This window comes from Triticum urartu, chromosome 6 (assembly GCF_003073215.2).
Source record: "Triticum urartu cultivar G1812 chromosome 6, Tu2.1, whole genome shotgun sequence".
NCBI lineage: Eukaryota > Viridiplantae > Streptophyta > Magnoliopsida > Poales > Poaceae > Triticum > Triticum urartu.
Genome location: NC_053027.1, coordinates 381562629 through 381586106, shown reverse-complemented (window position 1 = coordinate 381586106; position 23478 = coordinate 381562629).

Sequence of the window (23478 nt, the reverse complement as noted above, 5' to 3'; positions counted from 1 at the left end):
ACTAGCATCAACTACAAGGAGTAATTAACACTACTAGCAACCTACTAGTACCAATCCCGGACTTGGAGACAAGAATTGGATACAAGAGATGAACTAGGGTTTTGAGAGAAGATGGTGCTAATGAAGACGTTGATGGAGATTGCACTCTCCCGATGAGAGGAGCCTTGGTGATGACGATGGCGATGATTTCCCCCTCCGGGAGGGAAGTTTCCCTGCCAGAACAGCTCCGCCAGAGCCCTAGATTGGTTCCGCCAAGGTTCCGCCTCGTGGCGGTGGAGTTTCGTCCGAGAAGTTGACTTATGATTTTTTTTCTCATCGAAAGACTTCATATAGTAGAAGATGGCCACCGGAGGGCCACCAGGGGGCCCACGAGGTATGGGGGGGGGGGCGCCCAAGGGGGTAGGGTGCGCCCCCACCCTCGTGGGCAGGGTGTGGCCCCCTGGTGAACTTCTTCCGTTGAGTATTTTTATATATTCTGAAAATGTCTTCCGTGAACTTTCAGGACTTTTGGAGCTGTGTAGAATAGGTCTCTAATATTTCCTCCTTTTCCAGCCCAAAATCCCAACTGCCTGCATTCTCCCTCTTTATGCAAACCTTGTAGAATATGAGAGAATAGGCATAAGTATTGTGACATAATGTGTAATAACAGCCCATAATGTAATAAATGTCGATATAAAAGCATGATGCAAAATGTACGTATCAACTCCCCCAAGCTTAGACCTCGCTTGTCCTCAAGCGAAAGCCGAAATCGAAAAATATGTCCACATGTTTAGAGATAGAGGTGCCGATAAAATAAAATACGGACATGAGGGCATCATGATCATTCTTAGAACAACAACTTATATAATTCTTGTCATATAAGATCTTATGCTAGAGTAATAATTCAATCACAATTTCAAGTATGAATCGTAAACTTCATTGAAAACTAACAAACTATAATCTCAGTCATTGGAGCAATTGCAATTTATCATAACATAGGAAAGATTCAATGTATAAGAGCTTTTCAGCAAGTCCACATACTCAACTATCATATAGACTTTCACAATTGCTGACACTCACGCAATACTTAGGGGTATGGAGTTTTAATCGGACACGGAGAAAGATAGGGGCTTATAGTTTTGCCTCCCAACGTTTTACCTCTAGGGTAAGTCAACAATAATAGTTCATGAAAACTCACATCCAATTAGCCATATATACCAAGATCTTTCCAACATACTGTGCTTGCCAAAGGATGAAATGTAAAAACGAAGGGTGAAGATCACCATGACTCTTATGCAAGGTAGGAGATAAAAGTAAAAGATAGGCCCTTCACAGAGGGAAGCAGAGGTTGTCATGCGCTTTAATGGTTGGATGCACAAAGTCTTAAAGCGAGAGAACGTCACTTTATATTGCCACTTGTGATATGGACCTTTATTATGCAGTCTATCGCTTTTATTTCTTCCATATCACACGATCGTATAAAGCTTATTTTCTCCCACACTAATAATTCATGCATATTTAGAGAGCAATTTTTATTGCTTGCACCGATGACAACTTACTTAGAGGATCTTACTCAATCCATAGGAAGGTATAGTGGATTCTCATGATAAAACTGGTTTAAGGGTATTTTGAAGCACAAGTAGTATCTCTACTTGGTGCGATGAATTTGGCTAGCATGAGGGGGAAAGGCAAGCTCAACCATGTTGTAGGATCCATGATAATATAGTTTATCTCAGATGTAAGAAAACATAACCCATTACATTGTCTTCCTTGTCCAACGTCAACTCTTTAGCATGTCATATTTTAATGAGTGCTCACAATCATAAAAGATGTCCAAGATAGTATATTTATATGTGAAGACCTCTCTTTCTTTATTACTTCCTATTAATTGCAACGATGACCAAAACTATGCTTGTCAACTCTCAACAACTTTTATTCATCATACTTTTTCTATGTGAGCTCATTACTCTCCATAAGACTCACATGACCTCTTTGTTTCTTTTTATTTCTTTCTCTTTTCTTTTGTTCCCTTAGGATCATGGAAAAATAATCAAGCCCTTGAGTCAACACTAATCTTTATTATATAGCTCACAGACTCGATTACATAGAAGAATTATAAAGCAAAGCTCACAACTAGATCATACTAAGACTTTTATTCTACTAGAACAAGATATTACCAAAAGGATCAAACTAAGAAAAACAGTAAAGGTAGAAGTGATGGTGATACAATACCGGGGCACTCCCCCAAGCTTGGAAGTTGCCAAGGGGAGTGCCCATACCCATGTGATTATGTCTCCTTTTTTTGGTGAAGAAGGTGGAGTTGTTGATGATGGATAGTCGCACATCGAGCGTAGGAGGTCTTCTCACTTGTGGATAATACCTTTGAGTGCGATGATATGCTCCTTCAACAAAATATTTTCACGTGTGAGATACTTATTTTGTATACGAGCTAACTCGATCATCTTGAAAGCTTCGCTCTCAGTTGGGGTAAGAAGATTTTGATCAAGTTGAAGGATATCTTCTGTTGCCGGAGCTTGGTCCTCTGTGGCCTTCTTGATCCCTCCATCCTTGTGGGTCTCCATGGGTTCTTCTCTCTTCAGCTCTATCTTCATTAGCCAAGCATCGTTGCCCTCATTGTTGGAGGAGGAGGGAGACGACATGATGCTTAGCTTCGACAAACCTGGCAGAAAACAGCTCGAAACAAGAATGAGAGATTTTTGCGTGATATGGTGGTCAAAACCCCCGGGAGATTATATAATGATTTTTTACCGACCAAAATACGTGTCGTGTACGAAAACGGAGTCCAGAGAGCACACGAGGTGCCCACAAGGTAGGGGACGCGCCCTCCACTCTCGTGGAGCCCTCGTGTCCTTCCCAGACTGCTTCTTATTTTTCTATTTTTCTAAATATTCCAAAACAGAGAAATATTGCCTTAAAAACTGTTTTGGAGTCGGTTTACTTACCGTACCACATACCTATTCCTTTTCGGAGTCTGAAACATTCCGGAAAGTGTCCCTCATGTATTCCTCCGGGGTTACGGTTTCAATAACATTGGTTTCAACATTTATGGCATTACCTGAGATATAATGTTTGATTCTTTGACCGTTCACCACCTTCGGATTTGTGCCTTTGAAGTTGTTGATTTTTATGGCACCGGAACGATAGACCGCAACGATAACGTAAGGACCTTCCCATTTAGAGAGAAGTTTTCCTGCAAAAAAATCTTAAACGAGAGTTGTATAGCAATACATAATCACCTACATTAAACTCACGCTTTTGTATCCTTTTATCATGCCATTTTTTAACTTTTTCTTTAAACAACTTGGCATTTTAGTAGGCTTGGGTTCTCCATTCATCGAGTGAGCTAATATGAAATAACCTCTTCTTACCGGCAAGTTTAAAATCATAATTGAGCTCTTTAATAGCCCAATATGCCTTGTGTTCTAGTTCGAGAGGTAAGTGACATGCTTTTCCATAAACCATTTTATACAGAGACATACCCATAGGATTTTTATATGCAGTTCTATAGGCCCATAATGCATCATCAAGTTTCTTGGACCAATTCTTTCTAGATCTATTAACAGTCTTTTGCAAAATTAATTTGAGCTCTCTATTACTCAATTCTACTTGACCACTAGACTGAGGATGATAAGGAGATGCAATTCTATGATTAACATCATATTTAGCAAGCATTTTACGGAAAGCGCCATGAATAAAATGAGAACCACCATCAGTCATTAAATATCTAGGGAGTCCAAATCTTGGGAAAATAACTTCTTTAAGCATTTTAATAGAAGTGTTATGATCAACACTACTAGTTGGAATAGCTTCTACCCACTTAGTAACGTAATCAACAGCAACTAAAACATGTGTATATCCATTAGAGGAAGGAAAGGGTCCCATATAGTGAAAACCCCAAACATCAAATGGTTCAATAAAAAGTGAATAATTCATAGGCATTTCTTGACGTCTACTAATATTACCAATTCTTTGACATTCATCACAAGATAATACAAACTTACGGGCATCCTTGAAGAGAGTATGTGACGCCCCCGATTCAATCGTACACTAATCATACACACAAACGTGTACGATCAAGATCAGGGACTCACGGGAAGATATCACAACACAACTCTACAAATAAAAAAAGTGATACAAGCATCATATTACAAGCCAGGGCCTCGAGGGCTCGAATACAAGAGCTCGATCATAGATGAGTCAGCGGAAGCAACAATATCTGAGTACAGACATAAGTTAAACAAGTTTGCCTTAAGAAGGCTAGCACAAACTAGAATACAGATCAAAAGAGGCGCAGGCCTCCTGATGAAGCTATGTACCTAGGGTAGGGTCATGGACCTGTCCTAACTGCCCTACCCAAGGACATCTCTAGAAGAAATCACCTTTCAATCGACTTGGAGGTGTTCCACTCGACAGACTCGAAGACACTCGACCAAGAAGCAACCACTCGATGGCCAGGAGACCTAAAGTCGCTCCGCACGCTAACGGTCGGTCATTAAGGAGCTTTTATGGTCATCATAGCACTTTATTAGGGGCGTTACTAGTAATGCCCGACCTTAATGTACATAAAACCTTGCATAACTGAGGGCCGGAGGGGTCTGGCGAACTCTATATAAGCCACCTCCCCCCTCAGTGTAGAGGGTTCGCACCCCTGTGATTCATACATACATAATCCAGTCGACCGCCTCCGGGCTCCGAGACGTAGGGCTATTACTTCCTCCGAGAAGGGCCTGAACACGTAAACCTCGTGTGCTTACAACTACTCCATAGCTAAGTGTAACATCCCAAATTTTCAATTTGGAATGTTATACATTAGGTCATCATGCATATCATATTTTATTTTGCTTTTGGTTTTGATCCTAGAAAATCCTAAGCAACTTAAGGACCCACGGAGAGAGAGTTGGGGATTTCGTTATTTACATATTTGAGTTTTCTCAAATTATGTAAACAGGATCATTTAATTTTATTTATTTTATCATCAATTATTTCTATTACAAAAATATGAGAGAGGGAATAAAATGACTTTCCCAAAAAATAGAAATATTGAGGATTTAATAAAAGAATCAAATAAGATTTATTTCGGAGTTTTTCGGTATTTTTATTTGAATTTAGGAAAAATGCGCGTTTTTCAAAGTTGTAGTTTGGGCCCAGATAAATGTTCACTTTATCGGGCTTGATTTTAGGAACCCGGCAAAATTTATTTTGTGATTTTTGGAGTCCGTTTAGTATTTCTTTATATTTTTCTTCCGAGCGGATTTATAAAAAAAAAACGGAAACCGACTTTGGGCCGTACTCGGCCAGGACTCCCTGGCCGGGGGGCTTTATAAGCCGCCACCCCGGGGCCCGAAGAGCCCAACAGCCGCCGCCAGCAAACCCTAACCCTAGCCCTAGCCCCGCCGCCCCTAGCCGCCGCCGCCGCCCGCCGCCGCCGCCCGCCTCGTTTTCCGTGCTGTTTAAAAAAAAAATTATGTTCATCGTTTTTCTTTTTCGTCGGATTTTTCCACGGTTATTTTCTGATCGCGATTTCTGATCCGATTTTCGTTTTAGTATAACTTTTCGCTCGTTTATCGGAATCAGGCGATTCAAGCGCCTGGAGTTTCGTCTCGAAACCCTCTTTCCGAATAATCAACTTAAACAAGTTTTTGCTATTGTAAAATTTGCCCTAGATCCAGATTACTAGAACGAAGTTGTTTTCTTTCGCCGTTTGATTTCTTTTGCTTCGTTCGATTTGATTCTTTTGCCAACCAGGGTTCTTAAGTTGAACTTTCTAGTTAGATCCTCTATTTGAGTTTTACCCGTGCATTAGATGAGTACTTATTGTATGCTTGTTGTTTGTCTGCGATAGAATACCCGGAGTGCGCCGCCTGTTACGTTGAATCTCTAGGTTACGCGGATCATCAGCAAGGCAAGTAACACTTTGATCATACCTTTTCTGCAACCCAGTTTTATTGCATTAGATCAATCTTCACACATTGTATGATTAGGATCTAATTAAATTGTGGGATGGGAAGTAGATGAGGTAGTACCTATTACCTGTTTATTATCAAACCTTTGGGAGTTACTTCTACGTTTGCTTATTATGCCATGCTATGCTAGTAGACGTGGATTGGGTGAGTGAAATCCATGACAGATGTGAGATTGTTAATTAATGGTTTATCTAAGGTGGCAACCTAACACACATCTGGGTGGATTGAGGCACCTGGGGTTACCAGGACTAAGTTGTGCGAACTCTTACCGTGGTAGACTAGCAGATGTAGGGGATGTAGGTGGTACGGTCTACCCGATCGTAAGGTGCTAGCGCTTCTGAAAGACTATGTCTCGGTCATCCGTCTTCTCAAACACCATGTAGTGCGAGAAACCAAACGGAGGCGATCGAGTCTTGTGGGGAAAAGTGCGCAAACCTCTGCAGAGTGTAATAAACTAATCATGATTAGCCGTGTCCCCGGTTATGGACATATTGAGTATCTAGTACCTGGATTATCATGTGAATCTCAACATGTTACTCTAAATTAATTTTGTGGGATTTTAATGATGTTATTTAAATGGGGATTGAGAATGCTGTCAACCATTCTCAATGTTTAACAACCACCATGATAGTAATTAATTTTATTCCTTTGAAGTAGGGAAAAATTGGCTTTACGCAAAAACAGTAACCATAGAGCTTTCCACCAGCCAAATATGCATATAGTATAGCTGTTGCATTCCATTATTCTCTATGTGTTACCTTGCCAGCATATTCCATGTGCTGACCCGTTTTCGGGCTGCAACGTTAATGTTGCAGACTTTTCAGACGACGATTAAGGAGTTTTAGGTCGTGGTTCTATACTCAGTGATGCCGTTGGAGTTGATGGACTCACTTACCTTCCAAGCCTTCCGCTGTTATCGTTATTAGATGGCCTTAAGCCATATTTATTGTAATAAGTTCTCTTTTGAGACACTTGATGTAATAAGTGTGTGATTGCTACTCTGCTATAAATCCTCCGAGTACTGTGTGGTGTCAGCATTACTGATCCAGGGATGACACCGGAGCACAGAGATCAGACTATTTGAGGTCTGGTCGCTACAGAGATGGTATCAGAGCACACGCTGACTGTAGGACACGACCACTAAGCTAAAGACCTAGATCACTACTCACTCTCTTCTCTTCTGACTTCTCATCTTTTCTACTTTTTAGGATGACGGATGCAAGGAACAAGTTCACCCAACCAGATGAAGATACACCCTTTGGACGCCACTTGAAGGAAGTCACTAGATACCTGAACATAGGAATACCAAGCTTCACGGGAACCTACAACGCCACTTTACCGGAAGAAGAGCGCTGGATGATACAAGTTCAAGTTCCAGGAAGGACGTTCATGCCAGTCACTGAGCCCATAGAGTTTTCTTTTGATGCACCAACTTGGAGTCTAGGAAAGAGCATGGCAGCTCACATCGCCATGGGACGCATTGGAGAAGTCTACCACAAGGATCTTAAGGATACTATCTACCAGATTTTTGGGCGCCGAGATGAACACTGGGAGATGATCAGCACCAGGAAAGATAGATCAATAGCAGCTTTTATCCAGGAGTTAAACCAGCACATTCGACGATAGGAGAATCAGATGTGCGCCGACATGATAGATCTGAAGAAGGCTAAGACTAGAATCAAGGAACTAGAGGAAGAACTCGAGGCTACACACAAAGATTATGAAGAAGAAATTGAAGTATTGGTGGATAAGAATGCCGACCTAACTATGAAGATTGGAATATTTATGGGAGGCCCAACACCAATAGATGAAGACGAAGAACCCAAGGAGATTATCCCGGAAGATTACATCATCATCGATGGCACTGACTCGGAACAAGATAGTAGCCATGATGACTATGTTGATAAAGCAGGAGCGGATATCATGGAGTCTACAACCGTAGAATATTTCTAGTAGACCACCTCATCAGTAGTAGTAGTCCCCCATGTAAATATAGTAGTCCGAGCACTTTTGCGATAGCTAGATCGATTGTATGCCTTGTTTGATTGATTGAAGTGAATTGTGTGCTTTTGCCTCATGTGCATATGGGTAGTGTTTTCCCTTTAGACCCCCTCTATTCTTATATCTCATCTCTTCTAAACCCTCAGATGCCTCTGAGACGTGACCCCGGATTTGCCTTTCCGCCGGAGCTCACCCAGTTGATCCAGCAGCAGAACACCTTGATGCAGTTGCTAGTTCAGAATCAAGGGAACAACAACAACAACCCACCACCACCACCACCTGTTGACCACTTAGCCCGTTTTCTTAGGCTGAATCCGCCGGTGTTTTCGAGTAGCACCGAGCCGATAGTAGCAGATGATTGGCTCCGCAAGATAGCTAGGGAGTTGACCACAGCAGGATGCACAGATGTGGAGAAGGTTAAGTTTGCCGCACATCAGTTAGAAGGACCCGCAGCATCTTGGTGGGAGAATTTCACAGCCACTTTCCCAGTCGACACTGTCACATGGGACCAGTTTCAGCAGGCTTTTCGTACTGCCCATGTTTCAGCAGGAGCAATGGCCATGAAGAAGCGTGAGTTTCGTAACTTGCGCCAAGGAGGACGGACAGTTGGCCAGTATGTGGAGGAGTTTAGTAAGCTAGCACGTTATGCCCCAGATGACGTTGCTACAGATGCAGCTAAGCAGGAGAAATTCCTGGAAGGACTGAATGATGAGTTGAGTATGCAGTTGATGGTAGCCACCTTCAACAACTACCAGGAGTTGGTAGATCGTGCTCTTATGATTGAAGGGAAGCAGCAACAAATTGAGAACCGCAAGAGGAAGTATGGACAAGGAAAGTATAATTCAGGAGCTCAGCAGAAGCCACGTTTTACCCCTAGACCGGGAGGACATTTTCAGCATACCCACGGAGTAGGAAGTTCGCACAATCACAATGGCACCAAGAATGGTAATGGGAATGGAGGAAGCAATGGCCAGAACCGCAGCACCCCATCAACCCCAGCCAAGAGAGATCTGAGTCAAGTCACCTGTTTCAAGTGTTCCAAGACCGGACATTATGCCAATGAATGTCCTGAAGGCAAAAACGGAAACGGAAGCTCTGGAAAGAAGCCGAACCCTTTCAACAGGGGACAGGTGAACTACGTTAATGTGGAGGAGGTTGAAACTCAGCCCGATGCAGTAATAGGTAAGTTTTTGGTTAAGTCATTTACTGCACTCGTTCTTTTTGATACTGGTGCATCACATTCATACATCTCAAGGGGATTTGTGGATAAGTATAACCTACCAACCCAAGCCCTTAGGTCACCCATGTTAGTAACCTCGCCAGGAGCAGAGTATGTGGCTAGTCTATGGTGTGATCGGTTACCATTAAGGATTGGTAACTATGTTTTTCCCTCATACCTAGTAGTATTGGAATCTCAAGGATTGGATGTGATATTAGGCATGGATTGGTTATCAAAGTATGAAGGGAATATTGAGTGTGCTAGTAAGTCAATTTTGCTTACCACACCAGAAGGGAGAAGGATCAAGTATGTATCCCGGCATGTGCCAAAGAGGACTCAAGTAAATTGCCTAACAGGAGTTGTGCAGGAGGAAGTACCAGTGGTAAAGGATTTTCCTGATGTATTTCCAGAAGAGTTGCCAGGCATGCCACCAGATAGAGATATTGAGTTTTTGATTGAGCTATTGCCAGGCACTGGGCCAATATCGAAGAGACCATATAGCATGGCAGCAAAAGATTTGGTGGAAATTAAGAAGCAGATTAAGGAGTTACTGGACAAAGGTTACATTCGCCCAAGTTCTTCGCCTTGGGGATCGCCAGTACTTCTAGTGGAGAAGAAGGATGGATCGTTAAGGATGGTTGTTGACTATCGAGGATTGAACGAAGTAACGATCAAGAACAAGTACCCACTACCAATGATCAACGATCTGTTTGATCGGTTGCAAGGAGCTAAAGTATTTTCCAAGATCGATTTGCGATCAGGATACCACCAGTTGAAGATTCGAGAACAGGATATACCTAAGACAGCATTCACCACAAGATATGGACTATACGAGTATACCGTTATGTCATTTGGACTGACCAACGCACCTGCCTATTTTATGAACATGATGAACAAAGTGTTTATGGAGTTTTTGGATAAGTTCGTCGTAGTGTTCATTGATGATATCCTGGTTTATTCGAAGAATGAAGAGGAGCATAAGGAACATTTGCGTTTGGTACTTGGAAAGCTCACAGAACACCAATTATACGCCAAGTTCAGCAAATGTGAATTTTGGTTGAAGGAAGTAGGATTCCTCGGACACGTTATATCTGGAGAAGGTATAGCAGTAGATCTCGCTAAAGTTGAAACCGTGACCAAGTGGGAAGCACCAACAACAGTTGGAGAGATCCGGAGTTTTCTTGGACTCGCAGGATACTACCGGAGATTTATTGAGAATTTCTCAAAGATTGCAAAGCCTATGACGGAGTTGCTGAAGAAGGATACTAAGTTCAAATGGACTGAGGAGTGTGAGGCTAGTTTCCAGGAGTTGAAGAAACGTTTGGTTACCTCACCAGTGTTGATTTTGCCAGATCAAACCAAGGATTATGAGGTGTATTGCGACGCTTCACGTCGAGGACTTGGAGCAGTGCTTATGCAGGAAGGAAGAGTTGTTTCGTATGCTTCACGACAACTGAAGCCCCATGAATCTAATTATGCTACGGATGATTTGGAGTTAGCAGCCGTAGTGCATGCATTGAAGACATGGAGACATTTCCTCATTGGAAACCATTGTGAGGTGTACACGGATCATAAGAGTTTGAAGTACATTTTCACGCAGAAGGAGTTGAATCTCAGACAAAGGAGATGGTCGGAACTCATCAAGGATTATGATATGAGATTGCATTATCATCCTGGGGAGGCTAATGTAGTAGCTGATGCATTAAGCCGCAAGAGCCATGTCAATACGTTAATGACAGGAGAAATACCCAAGGAGTTAGCAGAAAATTTTCGTGAACTACGTTTGGAAGTAGTTCCGAGAGGCTATGTAGCAGTATTGGAGATTCAGTCAACATTGATGGACAAAATCAGAGAAGCTCAGAAAACTGACAAAGAGATTGCCGCTATAAAGGAGAAACTGAGCAAAGAAAAAGCTAAAGGATTTCGTGAGGATGAGCACGACACCCTATGGTTTGAAGACCGTGTTTATGTGCCCAATAACCCGGAGATTAGAAAGTTGATTTTGCAAGAGGCACATGATTCACCGTATTCGATTCACCCAGGAAATACCAAGATGTATTTGGATTTGAAGGATATTTGAATGAAGAAGGATATTGCGGAGTATGTAGCAGTTTGTGATGTATGTCAGAGAGTAAAGGCAGAGCATCAGAAGCCAGCCGGATTGTTGCAACCATTGCCGATACCCGAATGGAAGTGGGATAAGTTAGGCATGGATTTTATCACGGGATTACCAAGGACTCGTTCAGGCTATGACTCAATTTAGGTTATAGTTGATCGATTGACGAAGGTAGCTCATTTCATCCTAGTAAAGACCACTTACACAAGTGCTAAGTTGGCAAAGATATACATGACCAGGATCGTATGTCTGCATGGAGTTCCGAGGAGCATCGTATCAGATAGAGGAACCCAGTTTACCTCAAAGTTCTAGAAGCAGTTGCATGAGACTTTAGGTACTAGGCTAGAATTTAGTACCGCTTTTCATCCGTAGACAGATGGACAGACCGAGAGAGTCAATCAGATTTTGGAGGATATGCTGAGAGCTTGTGCGCTAGATTATGGATCTAGTTGGGACGATAATTTGCCATATGTAGAGTTCTCTTACAATAATAGCTATCAGACCAGTTTGAAGATGGCACCTTTCGAGGCTTTGTACGGAAGGAGGTGCAGGACACCGTTGTCATGGGACGAAGTTGGAGACAGCCAGTTGTTTGGACCAGATCTAATTAAGGAGTCTGAACAGAAGGTGAAGTTGATTCGCGATAGGCTCAAGGTAGCCCAGTCCAGGCAGAAGAGCTACGCAGATTCTAAACGCAAGGAGACAGTTTACGAAGTCGGAGATAGAGCTTATCTTCGAGTATCCCCACTTCGAGGGATTAAGCGTTTTGGAGTTAAGGGGAAGTTAGCGCCACGATTTGTAGGACCATATCGAGTTTTGGAGCGTATGGGAGAAGTGGCCTACAAGTTGGAATTGCCAGAAGGATTGGCCGGAGTGCATGATGTGTTCCACGTTTCTCAGTTGAAGAAGTGTCACACGGAGATGGCTGACATACCTTTGAGAGACACAGTGCCATTAGAAGCCATTCAATTGGAAAACAATTTGACCTACGAGGAGAAACCAGTCAAGATCCTCGAGTTTGCCAGCCGAGTTACTCATAGCAAGGTTATCAAGTTTTGCAAAGTTCAGTGGAGCCACCACACGGAGGATGAAGCCACCTGGGAGCGAGAGGAAGATTTTCTCAAAGACCACCCTCACCTATTTTCTAGCCAACCTGAATCTCGAGGGCGAGATTCATCTTAAGGGGGGTAGGTTTGTAACATCCCAAATTTTCAATTTGGAATGTTATACATTAGGTCATCATGCATATCATATTTTATTTTCCTTTTGGTTTTGATCCTAGAAAATCCTAAGCAACTCAAGGACCCATGGAGAGAGAGTTGGGGATTTCGTTATTTACATATTTGAGTTTTCTCAAATTATGTAAACAGGATCATTTGATTTTATTTATTTTATCATCAATTATTTCTATTACAAAAATATGAGAGAGGGAATAAAATGACTTTCCCAAAATATAGAAATATTGAGGATTTAATAAAAAAATCAAATAAGATTTATTTCGGAGTTTTTCGGTATTTTTATTTGAATTTAGGAAAAATGCGCGTTTTTCAAAGTTGTAGTTTGGGCCCAGATAAATGTTCACTTTATCGGGCTTGATTTTAGGAACTCGGAAAAATTTATTTCGTGATTTTTGGAGTCCGCTTAGTATTTCTTTTTATTTTTCTTCTGAGCGGATTTATATAAAAAAACGGAAACCGACTTTGGGCCGTACTCGGCCAGGACTCCCTGGCCGGGGGGCTTTATAAGCCGCCACCTCGGGGCCCGAAGAGCCCAACAGCCGCCGCCAGCAAACCCTAACCCTAGCCCCAGCCCCGCCGCCTCTAGCCGCCGCCGCTGCCGCCACCGCCCGCCGCCGCCGACTCGCCGGAGTGCGCGCCGCCCGAGGTTCGCCGCCACCTCGTTTTCCGTGCTGTTTAAAAAAAAATTCTGTTCGTCATTTTTCTTTTTCGTCGGATTTTTCCGCGGTTATTTTCTGATCGCGATTTCTGATCCGATTTTCGTTTTAGTATAACTTTTCGCTCGTTTACCGGAATCAGGCGATTCAAGCGCCTGGAGTTTCGTCTCGAAACCCTCTTTCCGAATAATCAACTTAAACAAGTTTTTGCTACTATAAAATTTGCCCTAGATCCAGATTACTAGAACGAAGTTGTTTTCTTTCGCCATTTGATTTCTTTTGCTTCGTTCGATTTGATTCTTTTGCCAACTAGGGTTCTTAAGTTGAACTTTCTGGTTAGATCCTCTATTTGAGTTTTACCCGTGCATTAGATGAGTACTTATTGTATGCTTTTTGTTTGTCTGTGATAGAATACCCGGAGTGCGCCGCCTGTTATGTTGAATCTCTAGGTTACGCGGATCATCAGCAAGGCAAGTAACACTTTGATCATACCTTTTCTGCAACCCAGTTTTATTGCATTAGATCAATCTTCACACATTGTATGATTAGGATCTAATTAAATTGTGGGATGGGAAGTAGATGAGGTAGTACCTATTAACTGTTTATTATCAAACCTTTTGGAGTTACTTCTACGTTTGCTTATTATGCCATGCTATGCTAGTAGACGTGGATTGGGTGAGTGAAAGCCATGACAGATGTGAGATTGTTAATTAATGGTTTATCTAAGGTGGCAACCTAACACACATCTGGGTGGATTGAGGCACCTGGGGTTACCAGGACTTGCCTGTTTTTATTGAACCGCCACCCAGGCTCAAAGGGATCATGAGATTATTCATACTAGAAACTTCCGTGTGCAGCCACAAGCCATTATGGGCTCTGGCATAGTTGACTAAGTTGTGTGAACTCTTACAGGGGTAGACTAGCAGATGTAGGGGATGTAGGTGGTACGGTCTACCCGATCGTAAGGTGCTAGCGCTTCTGAAAGACTATGTCTCGGTCATCCGTCTTCTCAAACACCATGTAGTGCGAGAAACCAAACGGAGGCGATCGAGTCTTGTTGGGAAAAGTGCGCAAACCTCTGCAGAGTGTAATAAACTAGTCATGATTAGTCGTGTCCCCGGTTATGGACATCTTGAGTATCTAGTACCTGGATTATCATGTGAATCTCAACATGTTACTCTAAATTAATTTTGTGGGATTTTAATGATGTTATTTAAATGGGGATTGAGAATATCCCCAGTGTTTCGCGTTTTTGGATAGATGAATCGGAGGGGAAAGTTGCATGTTCGCTATGCTAGGGATGCGTGGCGGACGAACGGGCTACGCATCCGGATTCGTGTCGTCGTTCTGAGCAACTTTCATGTACAAAGTTTTTCCATCCGAGCTATAGTATATTTTATATTATTTTTCAAAGTTTTAAATAATTTTCTAAATTGTCTTAATTTGAAAATTAAATGTTAAATTGCTATGGGTACACAAAAGTGTACCCACAGAAGGGCTTGTGTGGCTGACAAGTAGGCCCGGTTGACTTGGTCAACTGCCCAGTCAGCAGAGGCTAACTGGTGGGACCAGTCAAAGTCAACAGTCCAGTCAGCATTGACCATTGACTGGTCAAATTGACCAGTGGGTCCCTACTGTCATTGACTGTTCTGTTAATTAACAGTAGTTAATTAAGTTATTTAGTTAATTAGGTTAATTAATCAAAATTAATTAAGTTAATTAATTAATTAATTAATTAATATTTTTATTTATTATTCATTTTTAATCGTTCTGGGCTAGGCCCCACATGTCATTGGCCCTTGGGGGACTTAGCGGGTGTGGGGTTTGCGGGCGCCGGGCGTGGGCACCCGAACGGGCGAGTCCCGAGCGGAGCCAGCCGGAGCGCCGTGGGTGGCTCGCCGGAGCGCGGCCACGGCGAGCAGACGAGGGAGGGCGCACCCACCCGCGGATGGCGCCAGCGGAGGAAGGCGGATCAACGAGTGGCCGCCAGCAGCGGTGGAGGCGGGGCGGGACGGGGTGTGCGCGAGGATGCAGGCGGCGGGCGGGGTGGCACATCGGAGCAGCAGCGCGCGCGGCAGAGAGGCAGAGGCCGGACGTCGAGTTGCGCGCGGGGGGGAGGGAAGAGGCAGGTGTGAGGAGGCAGGGCGCGGCCTTGGGTGGCCGCGGCCCAGGCGGGCGCGAGCGAACTCAGCTGCGGGTGCGGTGAGCACTAGCCAAGGGTGACGCGGGAACGGCCGATGCATGCAAGGGGTCGCGATGACCGATAGGGGAACGGGCGGTGTTGCGACGTTGCAGTGGGAAGGAGACAGAGAGAGGGTGGTTCGGGGCCTCACGAGCGTTTTTGAGAGGGGGCGGCGAGGCGTGATGAAGTCCGGCGAGGAGGAGGACGGGGACGAGCGACGGAGACGGGGAGCGGTGCGGCGACGAGGTGGCGGAGTGTCGGGGTTCGGCTAGAGTGCCGATCCAGACAGGGACGAGGGGGAATCCGGCGGAGAGCGGCGAGGGTGGCTCCGGTGAGGTCAGGCGAGGGGGGAGGTCTCCGGGCGGCGACGGGGGGGGGGGGGGGGGGTCGCGGCGGCGCGGTGTGGAACGAGCCCCCGATCCAGATCGGATTGGGAGGGGGAGGAGTGGGGGTGTCGGTGGGGTTGACCGGATGGAGTGGGAGATAAGGAGGAGTGGGGGAGTGGGGATGGGCCGGCCTGGCATGTGGCTGGGCCGAGGCCCAGTGGGGGGGGGGGAAGCCTTTTCTCTCTCTCTTTTTATTTGTCTTCTACTTTTGTATTTTCTTTTCTTTTATTTTTTCTTTTACTATTTTAATTCATTTTAATTTATTTAGGCATTTTATAAAACTGTGTCTTCTACACCATAATTATCTAGGTAATATTTAGTATAAACCGAACATTTTTATTTTAATGTTTGAAAACTTTTATTATTTAACTTTATTTTAAATTTGAATTTGAATCGGTTTTGAACTAACGCGAGATTAGCAACAGTAATCTAGGTGACGTGGCATCATTAGCACAGGTTCACTGTAGCCTAATTATCCGGGTGTCACAATTCTTCTCCACTACAAGAAATCTCGTCCCGAGATTTAAGAGGTAGAATTAAAGGGAAGGAATTGGTTACGAAATTCTAACGAGTCTTCACGGTCTTGGTTTCTCTTCTTGAAGAAGTTAATCCCTTTTGTTGATGTCTTCAATTCTTTATTCCAATGCATCATGATGAAGTTGTCGTCCTTTCTTCGGGAACTCCATCATACTTACGAATAGGTAAGGGGCAGCTCTACAACGGTAGGATGTTATAAGGGAAAATCATCAGGGGTTATCCCAAGAATGAACACATGAGTATCTCTCGAGTTGAAGAAATGAAACACATCGAGAGCAAAGTAAGAAGGTACCATAAGAAGTTTCAAGCGGATAGACAATTGTCGTTGCCTGAAACAGAGTGTGAGAGGGGTTCAGAGCAACGGGGATCAGTATCGTGTCTGACTCTAGAATAGGTGATAATCAGGTGGCTCATGAATCTCATTCGAAGCCATGTGGTTGGAATAACTTCGGAAACAGCGGTGTATAAGAGAGTCAGGTTTCGATCTTGTGGAACTGTGGGTTATGGGCCCACCATGTGGGTTAAAAGTAGGAAGGGCGGTGATGTCTTGCACGACCTTGTAAGCATGGCATGTTAGAGGATAGTCTATCAGTTATGTCGGCAACAACATCGATACCAAGGGCGAGGGACGAAGAGAACCATTTTCCTGCTCGTTGAACGAGGCGGACCAATAGGCAAAGTTCTTGTCCATGTGTGGTTACCGGGATGCTATCGACAAATCCAACATGGTCTTATTGACACAGTTGTACACCGAGGTGGTTACATAAGCAGGAGAATATTACTTCTTAGATCATATAGATCACAAGAAAGGTTAAACCAAACAATGGAAAGGAAAATGTGATCATCAGGTTAAACAGCACAATGGAAAGGTAAAAGTGTTTAAACACATATTTCAGGGGTATATCCTTCCCAAGGACAAGCAGAGCATGGTATCCATGACATGATATAATGTAGAAAACTCTTTAGGTAGGGGAGAGAAATTTCATGACTTTACCCATACAACTGTGTTTGGATAATTGAGCAGGAAACATTTAGCATTGGGCTTCAAATGTTCTTTGATGAAAACTGGAGTACCACAGACATGCTTTGAGATATCATTGGTCTTTAAGCAAAGGTCAGACTTGGATACACAAAGGATTCATCAGGAACAACTTATAGAATAAGCCTTCATGGAAGAATGGTTAACCTTGCTAAACAGGAAACTATAACAACAGTCCTCCGGCCGGGTGTGCTAGGCACAACATCAACTTACCGAGTCACATAAAGACGGATGTTATAACTCTTGGGAATATGTTCCAATCATCATATCTGACCAAGATTCAGATCTGATTGGTGTTAGGATAACTCAGATTCAGGATGCCTGAGGAGAAAGGTGCAACACAAATTGTCGAGATGACATTGTAAGGTTCTTAGGGAAATGAACTATGGAAATTAGTCCCAAAACAAGAGGTCGTCATGAAAACAGGGGTAGGGTGAGGAGATGGCTGATGGACTCGGTGACAATCCATCGAGATTTTCAAAAGATGGATCTCCCCAATTATGTGAACAAGGAGATAACATTTGTCAAATCAAAATGGTATAATGATGTATGCTCGAGGAAAACATACACAATTAAACATTGGTTCAAAGCAATAGGGTTGCTGGAAGTTTTGAATTCACACATCATAGTTCATTTGTCTGTATTCCGGTTAGGAACAACACGAGGACCGAGAAGGAATGGTGATGGTGATAAGTATTACTTGTATCAAGAATTCTCAGGAGGTGGTGAAATTCTCACGACATTCTTGACATCAAAGATGGTAATACTCCAAGGTAAAGAAGAATAATTGCTGGATAGCACGGATCTCTAGGTATAACACAAAACACGAACAAGTTTGTGTTGGAGGGAAAGCAATAATGTTGTCAGTGATAACACAACTCATCAAGGGGAAAGGATGGTACTTCTCACCATGAATTCGATCGATATCTTGGAAGACCTCAGAATGTTGATGATGATCACAACACAGTTGTCGAGAGATTTCAAGAAGATTACTAAAAAAAGACACATCCGTGACATTTTGGGCCGAACGAAAAAAAAATTGTCATAGATATGACACTTCTATGACGATAATTGTGACAAAACCCAGTATCATCATAGATGTGGTGGGCTCCTACTTCTATGACAAAAAATCATGACAAAAAATGGGCTTTTCATCCAGGGCGGGCCGGAGACGCAGCTGCATGACATTCTTTGGGCCGTCCATGACGGAAAAAACCATGGTAGAAGCGAGGGGGAGGAAAATTTCGGGGAGTTCCCGGTTACGGTGGGAGGTCGGGGGCCGAGCGATGCGCGTTTCTCTCGTGCACGTACGCGCGTGTGTGCGAGGCATTGGCTCTAACTGAACCCGAGCGAGGCGTTGGGCTCTAACTGAACCCAAGCGATTGCACTACAGGCTACATGTTACTGAACCCGAGCGATCGATCGATGGATGTTAACTGAACCCGATCGAGCGATTCCTTCGCTACTGCTGCTAAGTGAAGCCGATCGATGCTGCCTCTGGGATGAACAATGAGCGTTGCGGGGGGGTTTTGATGAACAGTGAGCGGTGGCGTTGCCTCTGGATGAACAAGACCGCGTGGTGTGGTGGAGGGCTGGATGAACAGTAGATGGTGGAGGGGTGCCCGTGGAGGGGTGGTTGAACAGGACCCCGTGGTGTGGAGGGCTGGATGAACAGTAGATGGTGGAGGGGTGCCCGTGGAGGGGTAGTTGAACAGTAGCCGGTGGAGTAGCGCGCGATGGAGGCTGGATGAACAGGAGCCCATGGAGGCTGGAGGAGGTCGACGATAGCCCGTGGAGGCTGGAGGAGGTCGATGGTGGAGATGAACAGTATCCCGTGGAGTCCCGTTTTGCGGTACACCACACCCCTCCTGATGAACACGACCCCCGTTTCGACCGTAGGAGGTCTGTTTCGTCCGTTTTGCGGTACGCCACAACCCTCCCGATCAACAGGACCCCCGTTTTGACCGTAGGAGGTCCGTTTCCTCCGTTTTGCGGTACGCCACACCCCTCCCGATCAACAGGACCCCCGTTTCGACCGTAGGAGGTCCGTTTCCTCCATTTTGCGGTACGCCAGACCCCTCCTGATCAACAGGACCCCGTTCCGAACGTAGGAGGTCCGTTTCCTCCGTTGTGCGGTACGCCAGGCCTCGTTTCCATTGCCTGTTCCGTCCAAGCCCTCCTGATGAACACGACCACGCATTCTGTTCCGACCCAGCCGGTTGGCTCCCACGCGTTCCGTTGCCTCCCGATGAACACGACGCATTCCGTTGCCTCCCCATGAACACGATGCATTCCGTTGCCTCCCCATGAACACGACGACGAAGCTGTTTCTCCGTTCTGACCCAGCCATGTACACGAGCCCTGGCCGTACGTATGCGCGAGTAGGCATTCGAGACCCCGCCCGTATGTACACATACGTGGCCGTATTTTCTTTCTTGCAACCTGGCCGCTGCACATACGTGTACATGCTACGTGCGCGCCTCTACTACGACACGTACGCGCCTCTACTACGACACGAGCGCGCCTCTACATCCACCAGTATATATGTACGTACACGTTCGCGACCAGAATGACAACGCTACGTACGCTTCGACCAGGTGGGTCCCGACTGTCAGGAACTTCCTTGCCTGCGAATATGTAGCTGGTGGGTCGTGACTGTCAGGCACTTCCTTGCCTGCGAATATGTAGCTGGTGGGTCCCAGCAGTCAGGGGGGCGAATCGTTTTTTTTGCCCGGACGCACTTCCTTGCGTGTGAAGATGTAGCTGGTGGGTCCCAGCAGTCAGGGGCAAACGTTTTTTTTCGTGAAATACGGTGGCCCGTCCGGTGGGTCCCCGCTGTCAGGTGGAGGAATAATTATTTTGCACATAATAAGGAGGCACTTCCTTGCTGCGGCCATGGACCCAGCTTTCAGCCTCTCCACGTACAGTCCACGTCCGATGGAAGCCGTTCCTTGACCATGTTGACCACGCCGCGCCTAGAGCACCAGGGCGGTGGATGACAGCGAGGCCTAGGAAGGGGACGACGCGGAGGCAGGGAAGACGCGACAGTGGATGCCCACGCGTAGAGGAGTACGAGGGTTCACTGGTTCGCTGCGGTGTGAGGCTGCCGTCGCCGCAGAATGACAGGGGGTGTCGGTCGTTGACCACGTTGACCAGGCCGCGCCGAGAGCACCAAGGCGGTGGACGCCGGCGAGGCCTAGGAAGGGAACGACACGAAGGCAGGGAAGACTCGGCAGTTGTTTCCCACGCAGAGGGGAGTACGACTGTACGAGGGTTTACTGGTTCATCTACCGTCGCCGGAGAATAACAGCAAGTGTGGGTGAGTAGAGGGATGGCTAGGCCAGCAATGGGAGTACGGTGGGGCGGTGAGGCCTGCGCAGCAGCACAGCCGGCCGCGGGGAGGAGGGAGCAGGCAGTACCGCCAGCGCTTGTTTGAGCGGCTGGAGCAGGAAGAGCAAAGATTGAAGAAGCACGACGACCATTCGATGGACATCCAACAGTCACTGCTTGTGCGTCAACCTTTTTTTAGGAAAGCCTCAAATCTGTGGAAAACAGCATACAACCCATCTGCCATTATTTCTAATAATTTACAACCCATTTGCTAATTGAGGGAGTCCTGGATTAGGGGGTGTCCGGATAGCCGGACTATACCTTCGGCCGGACTCCTGGACTATGAAGATACAAGATTGAAGACTTCGTCCCATGTCAGAAGGGACTTTCCTTGGCGTGGAAGGCAAGCTTGGCGATACGGATATGTAGATCTCCTACCATTGTAACCGACTCTGTATAACCCTAGCCCTCTCCGGTGTCTATATAAACCGGAGGGTTTTAGTCCATAGGGCGAACAACAATCATACCATAGGCTAGCTTCTAGGGTTTAGCCTCCTTGATCTCTTGGTAGATCTACTCTTGCACTACCCATATCATCAATATTAATCAAGCAGGAGTAGGGTTTTACCTCCATCGAGAGGGCCCGAACCTGGGTAAAAACATCGTGTCCCTTGTCTCCTGTTACCATCCGCCTAGACGCACAGTTTGGGACCCCCTACCCGAGATCCGCCGGTTTTGACACCGACATTGGTGCTTTCATTGAGAGTTCCTCTGTGTCATCACTTTTAGGCCCGATGGCTCCTCCGATCATCAACAACGATGCGATCCAGGGTGAGACTTTTCTCCCGAGACAGATCTTTGTATTTGGCAGCTTTGCATTGCTGGCCAATTCGCTTGGTCATCTAGAGCAGATTGAAAGCTACGCCCCTGGCCGTCAGGTCAGATTTGGAAGTTTAAACTACACAGCGGACGACCGCGGAGACTTGATCTTCGACGGATCTGAGTCGCAGCTGAGCGCGCTGCACTATCCTGGTGGGCATGATCTAGCTCAGTCGCCGAACAGTGCCCTGAAGGCCGCACCTGTGTCCGCTCCGACCCTTGGCTCGGAGCCGACCACACCAATCGAGGATGGGTGGTTAGACACCGCCTCGGGGGCTACAATCTCTACGGCGATCAAGCCGAACAACAGCCTTGTCCTCTGCGAAGCCCGTGACTCCAAGATGCCGGACTCCTCTCCGGACTCCGAGCCCTCTGCACCCCTACCGATCGAATCCGATTGGGCGCCGATCATGGAGTTCACCGCCGCAGACATCTTTCAGCACTCGCCCTTCGACGACATTCTGAATTCACTCAGGTCTCTCTCTTTGTCAGGAGAGTCCTGGCCGGACTATGACCGGTAGGATTGGGATGTGGACGACGAAGAAATTCGATGCCCACCCACCACCCACTTCGTAGCCACTATCGATAATTTAAACGACGTGCTCGACTTCGACTCCGAAGACATCGACGGTATGGACGACGATGCAGGAGATGAACATGAACCAACGCCTATAAGGCACTGGACAGCCACCTCATCTCATGATGTATACATGGTGGACACACCCAAAGGAAGCGACGACGAGGAACACAGGGATGCAACGAGGGATCGTTCACTCGAAAAGCAATCAAAGCGGTGACGTAAGCGCCGCTCCAAGCCCCGCCTCGACAGAGACAGCAGCCATACAGACCCAGCCATAGAGCAGGATGAGCCGGCGGACGATGAACATGCCTTCGAGCAACCGTCCGAATAGGGCAACTTGGATAAACAAATCGAACACCCCGTCCTCGACGAAAACAACAGTCTGGACGACCTTACGCCGGATAGGCTCATGGAGCAGAAGAACCTCAACAAAAGGCTCGTCGCCACTGCGCGTAGCCTGAAAAAGCAGAAGCGGAAGCTCAAAACTGCGGAAGATGCACTCAGAATCAGATGGAGCAAAGTACGCAACACCACAGACAAATATGGCAGCAGTCGCCGCACAAAAAGCTATCCAAAGCGAAAGCTACTGCCTGAATTTGACGAGGAGGCCTTAGAGCCCCCGCAGTCAAAAAATAGGAAAGCCACCTGGTCGGATAGACGACCGCATGGCCAGCATGGTGCGGCAAGCAGCGCCGCACACAAGCCGGCACGCGATCCACCAAAGGATCCGCATCAAAAAGATGGCCCAGCCAGATCTATCTACGGGCCAAGAAAGCAAGCTCTAGTAAGGAATGCAACACAACAAATATCCGAACATCACGGCACACCCAAATACAGGGGTGCCACACACCCCCCATGTTTCACTGATGAGGTGATGGACCATGAATTTCCAGCGGGATTCAAGCCCATAAACATAAAGGCGTACGACGGAACAACAGACCCTGGGGTCTGGATCGAGGATTATATCCTCCACATACACATGGCCAGAGGAGATGACCTCCACGCCATAAAATACTTACCCCTCAAGCTTCAAGGGCCAGCCCGGCATTGGCTCAAAAGCCTTCCCGAAAACACCATTGGAAGTTGGGAAGAGCTTGAGGATGCTTTCTGGGCAAATTTTCAAGGGACCTATGTTCGCCCTCCGGATGCAGACGATCTCAGTCACATAACTCAACAGCCCGGAGAGTCAGCCCGGAAATTCTGGAACATATTTCTTACTAAAAAGAATCAGATAGTCGACTGTCCGGACGCCGAAGCCCTAGCAGCTTTTAAGCATAACGTTTGAGACGATTGGCTCGCCAGACACCTCGGCCAAGAAAAGCCAAGAACAATGGCCGCATTAACAAGCCTCA